We start from the raw sequence: 12,804 nt of genomic DNA, 5'->3' as shown, positions 1-12,804 counted from the left end.
AAAGCTAAGGTGAAAATGCCATTGCTTACAGCGATAGTAGCCTAGCCATCTCATAAACTCAGTGATGTGTGCTCAGAAAGTCTCTAACAACCGGATGCATTATTATTGAGCTATGAACCCATTTCCTAACCACAGCTCTGCTGGGATAGGGAAGGCAGTTTGGTATGCAGAAGAGAGGGGAAAAAAGCTAACCACCAAATATCAGCCATGCCTCTGGCCAGAGAAAAAACTCTGGAAGAAATTTGTTCCAGAGCTTAGCTTTATATCTGAAAAGTAAATATAATCCAGGACCAAGAGACTTACATGAGATTTTTCCCGTGAACTGATCCCTTTGGAGTCTCTATCTCCATTCAGCTTTTACCACAGTGGTGGCAATCAGTTCTTACTACATCTCCTGACCTCAGATGAGATATTCTTGGTGAAGATGGACCCAGGCCACCTTTTCAGGGGGCGGTCACCTTTCTAACTGCCTGTCAACACAGTCACAAAGCATACAGTCTCTGGCCCTGGCCCCAGTGGAGACCATTGAGATCCACCTAAAAATGCTATTCCATGTGTGTGGGTAATCATACTGACAGCCTTTTGTTTCAGCTCCCTGTATTTCTGCCCTACTCTAATTGTGCTAAAATGTCAGGATGTCTGATGAAAAAGCAAAAGAAGCTTGACACACAAAGGAGAGAAAAAAAAAATAGAAGGGGGCTTAGGTAACTTGCAAAATGCAGAAAGGTATTTCAGATGATGTACAGCTTCACAGAGACATTTTAAATGCTCGCTAAGCAGGGCTGTTTTTCTTCCGAGAACAGAAATGTTGAAAGTTTTGCAGAGCTCTTCTGGGCCTTTTCAGAAGCTGCAGATGTAAACTGAAGTCAAGGAAGCTGAATTGCCCGTGTGCTGGACATAGCCTTCTATCCCCAGAGGGGCTGGAACACCCCTGCAGCCAACCTCTTCCCTTCTCTTTAAGGGGTCCTCAGTAACTTGGTAGCTGCCTATCAACCAGGTGTAGATCTCAACGAGAGATCTTAGTCAACCATCTATTGTGGTACCATTTGAATGAGTATGATCTTATGAGTCAGAGACCTAGCTTCTCTGTGCTCTTTATAATTCAAGGGAACTTACAGGCTCTTCAGAGTAATGCTTTCTTTCTTTCTTTCTTTCTTTTTTTTTTTTTTTAAAGATTTATTTATTGTGTATACAATTGTGTTTGCATGTACACCTGCACGCCAGAAGAGGGCACCAGATTTCATTTTAGGTGGTAGTGAGCCACCATGTGGTTGCTGGGAATTGAACTCAGGACCTCTGGAAGAGCAGCCAGTGCTCTTAACCTCTGAGCCATCTCTCCAGCCCCAGAGTAATGCTTTCAATGCATAAGGCAAACATCAAATTATTTCATGGCCAACAGGTATGTAAAATATAATGATCAAAATAGGAAAGAACTCACGGAACAATAGTATATGAGATGGTCAGTTCTACCTGTCAGCTTGACACAACCTACAGGTGCCTGGTAAGAGTCTCAGTGAGGGACCATCCGAATAAAGTTGGCACATTGGCATGTCCGTGAGGATTTTCTTGAAGGTCTTAATGGAGATGGTTAAGAGCCAACCTGACAGTAGATGGCGCCAGTCTTTTGTCTTGGCCGGCGTAAAAGTAGATGAAGCTAGCTGAGCACTGAGCATGAACACATTTGTTTCTCTCCACTGTTACCTGTGGGTATGGCATGACTAGTTGTTTCAAGTTCCTGCTGCCGTGGCTTCCTTGCAGTGAGTGCCTATAATTTGGAGCTACAAGCTTAAACTAACCCTTCCTTCCCTGGCTTGCTTTTTTGTCGGGTATTTTATATCACAGCGGAAGTGCAGTTAGAGCAATGAGCTTCCTTACTAATATGTCCAATAGCATAATCTAGTATCAAGCCCAGTGTCTTAAGAAGCTGCAGATAACCAAAGTGGGAAATAAATACATATTACAGTGCATGGCTTGTGGCCAACTTGGTACAATTGAAGATGTTAAATTTCTGCTAGAGATTAGTGACAAAGAACATATATTCTTTATCCAAATGTATAGACCTGTCAGATTCTGTTCATAGGCACTTTGGGAATACCCTTGAACCCAATAGGAAGGACCTCTGGAATATAATTACATATGCAAGATTATACATATGAATATAAAGCAAACACAATTATGCATAGTCACTCACTCATTTGTTTCTAGTCTTGAAACACTTTGTGGTTATTGTGTGTAGGGCAGGTGTGTGCTAGGAGTGGACAAATGCTATCGCGCCCCTGTGGGTCAGAGTGCGGTTCTTGGAGTCAGTTCAGGTGTGTGCCAGGAGTGAACATATGATATCACGCCCCTGTGGGTCAGAGTGTGGTTCTTGGCTCCATGATGTTACTAAAATGGAATTTTGGTTCTAGTTAGGCATGGTAGTGCACACGTTTAATCTCAGCACTTTGGAACTCAAGGCAGGAGGGTCAGGAGTTCAAGGCTAACCTTGGCTACATAGAGAGTTTGAGACCAGCCTGAGCTACATGAGGCCCTATCTTGACATCAAACCTTTCTTCTCCTCATTTAAAAAAATTCAAATTTCTAAGACTTTAATGCCAAAGATAAGAAATAATTAGCTATTGACTCATGACCACATCAACAGAATAAGAAGATATCTGTTTCACTATTGAAAACTATAGGGAAATTTATTCCATGTGTCTTAGGAATGAAATATCAAAACACTGTAGAGGGACCTTGTATGGTGTGTCTATTTCTTAGTGTTTGGGAGTCTGGGAAGTCTAAGGAAGGGGCACTGGCATAGTTGGGTTTTAGTGAGGGTTCTCTTTCAGGATTGTAGATAGCTATATTTTGGCTATATTGTCACATGCATTACAGGAACCCAATTTGGTTTCAAATAATACTCAGCGCAATGAAATCCACAGTGCTTTATTGAATACACTGTAATGGGGCTCCATCTTAAAACTTCTCAGCAGTAAGCCAAGACATATTTTTGTGGGCCTTAAGATGTATTTTGAGACTCTATGGTATAAATTTACCTATGTTTTTAGTGTCACCTATATGAAGGCACTTAACTCTTAGGATAAATACGAGTGATTATTACTTTGTTATAGATTAATATTAATCCACAATAAGAGTTCTGAGTATCTACCACATTGGATGCTACACATAATTTCAAAGACCGCCATCTTCCATGTGTCTAAGATAGAGGCCAGTAGATAGGCCTTTAGACATATTTCATAAGTAATGTTGATTGTACCTGAGCATTTGGGTTGAGAACCAGTTAGTTGGATTTAATGTTCCTGGCAAGTACTGGAATGTGGCTACTTCTATGCTGCAAATAAAGAAAGCACTCCAGCAGTCTGGACGACGGGAAACTCACAGGCACACTTAAAAATACCACGCTCCTCTTTCAGGGCTGGAGGAGTGCCTGGATCATGCAGTCTCTGGTGCTGGAAACTCTCCCAGTCCTTGGAGCACAGCTCAGATTTCTGCTCGCTGTTACCGTCTTTCCCCAGATGACCCACCCCCAAATGTAGACAGCAGTACTGTGTCTGTGGCTTCCTTCATGCCTATCAGTTCTTACAAGGCATGCTGAGGAGAGTTACCTAGAGAGGACGGAGGAGCAACACGCTCTTCACCACGCTGGAGGCCAAGATTTCCAAGTCTGTGGACAGCAGGGTGCATCTCCTCTGGGTGATCTCAACCTCTGTTGCAGGGTTGTGTTACTCTAGGACCCTAAACCCAGCAAGTATCTCAGGAGTGTAGTGCAAGCAAAAGCACTACTTGGAACCCCTGGGGACCCAGGCCTGCTCATGGGTGAACTACGTAAGTCCACGGACACACACTGATAGGATGTGAATGTCCCTTCCACGTCTGTCATTGTGTTGGTGTTAGGGGTTGGACCTTGAGGAGATGTCACGGGGCTTCTGCCCTCATGAGTGTGTTAACGGTTTTTCTTATGGAAAGGGTTTGGTGCTCCTGCTGTGGGCTTATGATAAAGAAGGGGGAGTTTGACTTCATTATTCCTGTCCCAGGTCTGCATGCATGGTGTTCTGTCATTTTATAACTAAGATCTCATACCACTTCTGGAACTTCCCAGTTCCAGAGCCATGAGCCAAACAGACTTCCATTGTTTATAAATTCCCCAACCTGTGGTATTTTGGCACAGTATCAGCAAACAGACTGAGGAGCCTATGTGATCCACACTTGATACAATGGTTTTTGAGCCCAGGAGATAGACATAGCTAAAATAAGGCTTATTTCAATTATAAACTGTCAAACACAGAGAAGTATTTTAGCTGATAGAACTTTTTGTGTGTCTGCCCAAAGATAATTAACCGCAAAACATATGCTCTGGTAATGGCTGAGTTAACTTGCTTTATGGATTTATCAATTATAACCATAAAAAGAGTTTTGTCCAAATATCCATCTGCAACCTTTTATCTCTGTTATGTTATTGTCTGAAAGGAGTGCTTACTGATTGTTCAAGAGAAGAATAAGTTATTACGGAACATGAGACGTCTGTCTCTACAAGCCCTTTGGAAACTGAAGATTTGTATCACATGTGCATATACATAATTTGATACACGCGTGTATATATGCATGTGTGTGTCTACACATATTATTTGTTTTTGCTTTTTGTTTTTGTGTCTAAGACAAGGTCTCACAGCAGCCTGGCCTGAATGCACCTGTATTCTGAGCTTCTCTCTAACACAGCGACACTGGGGTTAAGGAAGGAACCGCTGCTCTTGGCTGGGTTTATATTTCTGAGGGGGTGTACTTTGATGGCTTAGTAAAGGAGGGCACATTTCTCAGTAAATAACTTCCCGTGTGTGGGGGTGTGCGTGCGTGCACACGTGTGCATTTCTGAAGATAAAGAGTAGAGCCTTACGCGAGACAAGCTCCAACACTGGACTCCAGTTTCGCCTTAATGTTTGTATTTGAGTTGGTTGAAGACTGCTCCCTGGGGCTTACTGGGACATCTTTACGGCAATACTTCATGTCTGCCGTGTGTTTTGATGCGGTGAAGTGGACAACAGGCGTGCTTCTTCCTTGGGAGGAACCACCCGCTCTGTTGCTTGCTTTCCTTGAGGCTGTGACAAAAATCCCTGCCAAAGCAAGGAAGAAACAGCTGATTTGGGCTGGTGGTTCATGGGTCTATTCCATCGTGGTGTGGAAGGTGCAGTGACAGGAGCCCGAGTCAGCGGGTCGCGTTGTGTGCACAGTCAGGAGGCAGGGAAGTGAGTGTTGAGTCCTTTTACGCTGCCTGGGATCTCATCACGTGGGAGGGCGCTGTCCACGGCCAGAGTGGGCCTGCGGTCCTCGGTTAAGCCTGTTAGGAGACATGCCTTCAGATAGATGCCCTCAGACGTTTTCTCCAGGGTGCTTCTAATGCCAGCTGGCAGTCATGATTGGCCGTCGTGGGAGAAAAGCGTCTACACTGGCACTAGCTGTCCAAGACACTTAGAGAAACGGGTCTTCATGTTTTACGTAATGAGCCAACTGATGAATTTGATAAGTAATTGTTTGATTTTTGGAAAAAAACTCTTAGAAAGCTCACAATGGGGGGGGGGGAACAGACCACTTTGTCTGAGTGACGGCACACTCTACTGACCGAGAGGCGGCCGCAGAGTGGAGATGCCCACCTTTGCCGGGCAGGGCAGGGCAGCCTTCCTCAGCTCCGTCTCCTGCTGTGCTTCGGCAAGTGAACAGCTTAAGGAAAACAGGCATGGAGGACTGCTGTGGCCATAGGAGGCTAACAACAGAAAGTGGCGCTTTGAGGAGGGCTGAGAGAACCGCAGGATCCACGTAAGCTGTCTGCATTGGCGCGCCTCGCCTGCATTTGATTTGCGCATGCGCACACGTGCAACACCAGTATTAGCAAATCGGCACTAGTATTTCTGCCTCTGCTGGAAGAAGGGGCTATGAACAGTCCTGGCTTTGTAGAAGAGAAGGTTGCTTTCCCTTTCCTTTGCCTTATTTGGGTGTGAGTCATTTTTAACTGGGCACAGTCTGCTTCTTCTATGAATAAATAAAGCTGTCTTCTTGATTTGTGATTACAGATTTTACACTACCGACTCCTGGCTCCTGAGCTGCTTGCAAAGTTAAAGTTAATCTTCCAGCTTCAATCCATTTGAAAATAACTAAGTTGTTCTTTACAAATCAGCTGTAAAAGACATTTTTTTTTTTTGAGGGCAACGGAGAAAACTGTGAAGTCAAGGGGTGTGTAAAGAAAAGCTCTAGTGTGTTCTCAAAACTTCTGTCTTAGATGAAAATTTAATACTTCTGTAAAACTGAGTTGGAAAGCCAGGTGTATGGCTGTAATCTCAGTTTTTAGGAGGCAGGAGGACTACACTGGCTTCTGAGTGTAAGGCCGACCTAGGCTACAGGGTAAGACTGTCTCTAAACAAGGACTGTCCCCTTCAAAATATGCAAATCCTGTATTTTCTTACAAATGGTGAGTGTTCAGTTATATCGCTGCCATTTATGAAATTCTTTCTGGGAAGAATGTGGGACCTTTCACTAATGGCATTGTTGAGATGGCCCTTTTACTGAACCTCAAGGAGGTGACTGGTCTTGCTTCCAAGAGTATTTCTAGGTTTCTTGTTCTGGTTTTCAAATGCTGGAAAAGAACGCATGGACTTCACATTCCTCTGCACCATGAGGAACTCCTTTCAACAAGTCAGGGTAAGAACGGATTGCTCTCCTGAACATGCCTGCTCACGGGGGTACCAACCCAAGCCTCGTGATTGGTGGATTAGTCTGGCACAACGTCAGGTCTCTGTTGTGTGAAATTATCTGAATGTGACCTGGCAAGCAGCTCAAATATCAGCTCTAGGTCCCAACCACTCAGACATCTTAGATTAATCATTGTAGGCACAAGGCTTGTGTGTAGTATACGCCTGCTGTGCTGCACATCTCCACGGGAGTAGAAGAGGCAGAGCAGACAGTGCACAACGGTGGGATAGGTGCTCCGGATCTGAGGGTAGTACTTCATGCTCCGTTTCATGAGGTTTTTTTTCCCCTTCACTTTAAAATTTACAACAGTGCAAATATGTATTTGTAATTATCCAAACAACTTAATTTTCTGAAGTGAAAGAGACGCTTTAGTTAATGACAGGGCACGTGCAGAGTCAGGACAAACGATAACAAGGCCCAAATGCACCTTGCCTAGTGTGCAGAAATTAACATGTGTGGATATGAATTCTGTGCCTAAACTGATACCCCTGTGTTAAGTAATGAATCAGGACCCTGCTCCATAAAGGACCAAACATTCAAAAAATGTAACAGGGTTGGGACAATGGAGAAGAGTAAAAGACAGAATCGCCATGTAATATACCCTTAAGATCTATCTACAGGCAATCCCTCCCTCTCTCCCATGCTTGGTCTGAGGCCCTCTTGGCTTCTTCACAGCCCTTTGCAGAGCGCCAAGCCACTGCTACTGGTTTGCACATTGGTAGCTTCAAATGCCATGTATGCTTACGTCAGGACACCCGAAGAATTTTTCCCCTATGTATTGTTACATGGAATTTAAGAATCTCTACCCTGAGAATCTCTAGAGATAAGGATATTCAAATACATAAAGAAGAGAGAGGCCAAGCTGCGTAGCATCTTGCTTGTGTCTCTCCTGTCTTCTTCATGTTCTCTTCGCTCAGCAGTTCTCACCCATGCTTCCTTATGTCCTTCCTTATACAGCCCGCTGGCTGGGCTATAGAAGGAATAATGCACCGAGCTTGAAACCACAACACTCCCCTTTCCTTCATCTCCCTCACCTTCCTTTCCTTTATTTTTAGCAAATATATACAGAGATTTCACAGACTGTTAAGACTGTTTGTATCAGCCAGGTGCTGTAGCACATTCCTGTAATCCCAGCACTCAGGGAGGCAAAGGCAGGCAGATCTCTGTGAGTTCAAGGCCAGTCTGGTCTACAGAGTGAGACTAGGACAGCCAAGGCTACATAGAGAAACCCTGTCTTGAACCCCACATCCCCCCAAATAAAATATAGTGAATATGTAGAAATATAGCATTCTGAATAGGGCAAGGAAGAAAATCTTTGTCTTGACTTGCCAAGCTGTGGTGAAGACCAGCAACTGCTCAACACATATGTTCGTAGGGAGGTTTCTCTTGGAAGGGAGAGTATTTGGTGGATGCTGGACCATCTCAGAAAATTCATGGACTCAGAAGCATGAATCAGCTCCATGACATGTCTCTGAGGGACCTGGGAAGAAGGGTGAAATGTTTCTGTCCCTGTAGTTTAGACATGTCCACATGTGGCTGATGAATTAAAGACCCTCAAGGAAGCTGGTGTTAGAGGGAGAGCCAAGCCACAGCCAAAGTGAGCAAGGAAGTCTGGCAGCCTGGAAAGAGGCAGGGGCTCCTGGCATAGAGGTCACTAGCCTGTGTCCTCTTGTTTTCTTCTCCCTGAACTAGAGGCAAAGAGGAAGTATGAGTCACTGTGCAAAGGTGACCAAATAATCATCAGAAAGTATGTGTGCGTGCGTATACATATATGCATCTGTGCACATGAGTGCGTGTGCTTGTGTACGTATGCATTGTATGTAGGCGTGTGAAGAAGGTTGGGGACCACGTGGGTAAGCTTTCATGAGCAGCCCAGCAGGATATCCAGCATTTAGCCTGCACACACAGGTTATTTGACAACCAGAACAAACACTTTGCTGTTATTTCTGTTACCTCTGCTGTTCTTGTAAGGTTTCCTTTGTCTCGACGTGTGTGTGTGTGTGTGTGTGTGTGTGTGTGTGTGTGTGTGTGTAAGTGGGTGGTAGCGGTGGGTGTTTGTGTATGAGTGTGTCTGTGTGTGTGCATGTGTATCCGTGAGTGGGCATGAACATATGTGTAGAGAACGGAGGTCAACCTTGGGTGTCATTCTTCAGGCATCTTCCATCTTGTGTTTTAGGACAGGGTCTCTCACTGCCCTGGAATTCATAAGTAGACTAGATTAGAAGGGTCTGGCATCCTCTGAGGTGTAGCATACTCTGCCTGCCCGGATCTGGAATTACAAGAACACGTCACTAAGCCTGGCATCTCCCCTTCTCGCTGTGGGTTCTAAACATTGAATTCACCCTCAGGCTTACTTGCAAAGCAAATACTTTACTGACTGAATCAGCTCCCTGTCTCATGTTTTTCTCTATTTATCTTCTACTTAATTTCAATTTGATTTTATATGAGACAATAAAGTAGATTTGTTCCCATTTTGCGTTTAGAAAGAAAAACCAATTTTCAGGATACATTTGAAAAAGGTTAAATAAAACCTGAAGGGTTTTAAACTTGAGAAAAGTGTTAAAGGCAATTGTATCTTAAAGCTGAATTTTTATTGAAAAAAAAAACTTGGGCACTAATATCATTTTTTTTTTAATTTAGAAAGATTGTGAGAATAACTAATACCCCTTGAAGAGATTAATATATTATTGAAAGTAGTAATTTTAACAGTTTTAAACTCTTGTTCAAAGATAAAATTGGGCTAATTTTCAAGAGACATCAATCTTCATTTCTCAGGAAATCATAGTGATTAAATTAACTTCAGGCAGCCACTCTTATTATTTGAAGATAATAGGAGTACGTTGCGGTGTGGAGGGGAAGGAAAAATGCTGTATATTCTAGCAAGAGATTCACAGTTGAAACATCTTTCACCTTTCTCTTTTGAAGCAATTTATATATTCAAAGCATGCCCCCACCCCATGCAGCTTCCATTACTATTTGACTTAAAATCCAGGGCTAGAATGTTTTTTTTTAGAATTGGAAGAAAGATTTTTTTTTCTTTCAATGGAGTGCATAACACGCCAGTTCTAAAGAAAATACTGTTATATGTGAGAAACTCCGAATACTGAAAAGACAGTTCCGTTCTTTCCTTGGATATATTCAGGGCCCTGTCTTGACCTCTTTATGGGATTGACCCCTGGAAAGGACAGTACTGTCACAGTCACTCCTCGGAGACGATGGTAAAGCAGTTTTCGTCAGTGAAAAAGAACACCTCATTTTCTTCAAGAGCTTTCCAGAGTTAGAGCAATGTAGAAAGCCGCTCTACAGGTAATATCGCCTACAGAGCAACCGTAGTCTCTCCTTCCTGAACTGGCCGGGCTTACCTTGAGTTTTAGTCACCGAGAGCTTTCTTTAGTTCTGAGGTGGCCAACACCCTAGACATTGAGGGTGGGAGACTGTTGGTGGTCTGCCTGGCTGGACTGTCTGCCTAGACATTCATATTATTGGTTGTGACTCAAGTTACATGCGTACATTTCTAAGCCTTTCTTGAGGTGATCCTAAAGTAAACAAACAAAAAATATCATAAGGCCCAAAGTAAAAGGCAAAGAAGAAAAATGATCTAGTTTACTATGCAAAGAAATTCTTATAAAATTGTTGGCATTTATCCTGAAATGGTGTTTCTACTGTTTGGGGCAGAAGGAAGAAGTGACATAAAGTCTTTCCGGGGAAGAAGTGGAGTCGTGAGATTTTATGTGAACCAAATTCAAAAACAAGAACACGAAGAAAGGCTGATGACCGAGTGTTTGATACGGTTAATAGGTTATTATCTCAGCACTTGTTAACTTTGACGCAGTTTCTAGTTTGACCAGGATAATTTAAACAAGCTGTTAGAAAATGTTCATCTAAAGCATGGTGTTTCGCTGCTCTGAAACTCAGCAATGAAACAGGAGCCGAGAGACACAACTTTTGTGCAACGGAAAGAGGAGGAAAATGATTTAGACTTATTTTGCATGGAAACAGAAGGTTTCTTGATTTAGAGTGATAGGTATGTCATGTCTGTATTTAAATTTTGGCCCCAGAAGCAGTTTTATTGCTTCTATGAATATGAATAAACTTCCATTCAAAAAGGTAATTTAAAAATACTCACCTCAGTGGAATGGCAATACAGATTAAGCACATTTGGCCATGTTAAACACTGACACTTTATTTCACAGGAGGCAATTATTTAATGTAACTGTGACTGAAACAAGATATTTGTACAATCTACTGTGTAATTTAAAAATGTATATAAATATCCCAACCCATCAGTCGGAAATGTTTGATCTAGGTCTAATTGGGAGGAAACATTTAGACAAGCCCAACAGGAGAGATAAAACAAGAAAGCCAAGGAGCTGTTGAAGATATGTGACAATAAAGTTGACTCTGCAGTCACCATGCTTTCTCCGCCCAGATTCAACCAATTTTAGACTGTTTATTGGACAAAGACTTGCACCTGCCTAGGACAAGAAACTCTTTTCTTGTTGCATTTCTTAAACAAGACAGTGTAGTATCTTGAATGAAGTATAAATGAAGCGTTTATATTGTATTATCTATAGCACCCAGAGGTCTTAGACACACTGGAGGTGTAACATGCTTCATCCCATAGAAGACACCGGAGCATCCTTGACCATGGTACCCACAGGCTTCTGGAAATAGCTCCCCGATGGATATGAGTGATATGCCACACATTAAGCGGTGGTTGATCCTTGACTGGAGCCTAGACTTTAGATGAAATTCAGGAGATTCTCTAGACCAGAAACGACATTATTGAGACAGTTAGGGAAATTAGAATTGTAAAGGTTTTTAAGAAGAATAATCCACATTTTAAACGGACATGTAGTTTAGATAACGAGTGGATTATTATCACTAATTTGAAACACTCTGGCATGGGCAAAATTCCAGGAAAATGGATGAAAGTTCTAAATTGATGAGCATGTCCACTTTTCTTTTTGTGTTTTTTTCTGCATGTGTGCAAATACGCCATGAGATTTTTGGTATCCTCAGGGACCAGAAGAAGGCGATAGATTCCCTGGAATTGGAGCTACAGACAGTTGTGGGTGCTGAGAACTAAACCGGGGTCCTCTGCAAGAGCAGCAAGTGTTCTCAACTGCTCTGTCGTCTCTCTGCCCCATGTGCACATTTTTCAGAGCATTTTACAATGAAGTAAAAACATGCCTGAGTATGGGTTTTGGGGTGAAAACATGCTTTTCATTATAGCACTTAGCATTTGGTCTCAGGGACCTGCCGGTGACTTCCTCATAGCTCACCACCCCCGTCTTTTTTCAGAGCGGAAGAAACTACGTATTTAGCTCTCTGGCAGAGGCCCTGAGCCATTCCACATCCACCAGCCTAATTCTTCTGTTGCCTGTTCTCAGGTTGATACGCAGGATTCTGATTTCCTCATAGGTAATTGAAGCTCTAATGATATCCTTTATTTAGTTTTTTTTTTTTTTTTCCTTGTGTAGATCACCATCATCAGACCTGGACTGGGAAGCTTCGTAACATTTTGGTATGTAACTGGAAACTCTCTGAAGCTAGCTCTTTCTCTGAGTGACATTTATAATCTGAAAACCCCATTTTCCACTGTGTTAGTCTCATTTATGAGCCAAATCAGAATAAACTAAGAAATTTGTTCCCAGGCTAACATGGAAATATAATACTATTGGTCAATTTCCAACTCCAGTTACCTTTGGATTTCCCCTGAAAATGGAGTCTGGGTGGTGTTTATTTTACACGGAACAGATTGTTTATTTATTTATGGGTTAATTATTTTATTATCCTCTCAATCTGAGTAAAGCTTACTGTTACTGCTTAAGCATAGGATCATATAATGGGGAGATTTTATTTTTTAAGCAACTGTGGGCTTAGATGCCCAAATGCAAGTTAGATGTTCTAAAAATGAGTACTTATTGTTATACATGTATTAATAATTAAGAGAAAATTAATTATAATATGAAAGCATAACAATGTAAAGATATCCCTATATATGAAATTCAACCCTAATGACCTGCCCAAGGTTCTGTGATTATAGGTGTAAGTTCTTTTGCT

Source organism: Psammomys obesus, unplaced genomic scaffold (genome assembly GCF_907164565.1).
Source record: "Psammomys obesus unplaced genomic scaffold, mPsaObe1.curated_primary_1811, whole genome shotgun sequence".
Classification (NCBI taxonomy): Eukaryota; Metazoa; Chordata; class Mammalia; order Rodentia; family Muridae; genus Psammomys; species Psammomys obesus.
This window is presented reverse-complemented; position numbering follows the sequence as displayed.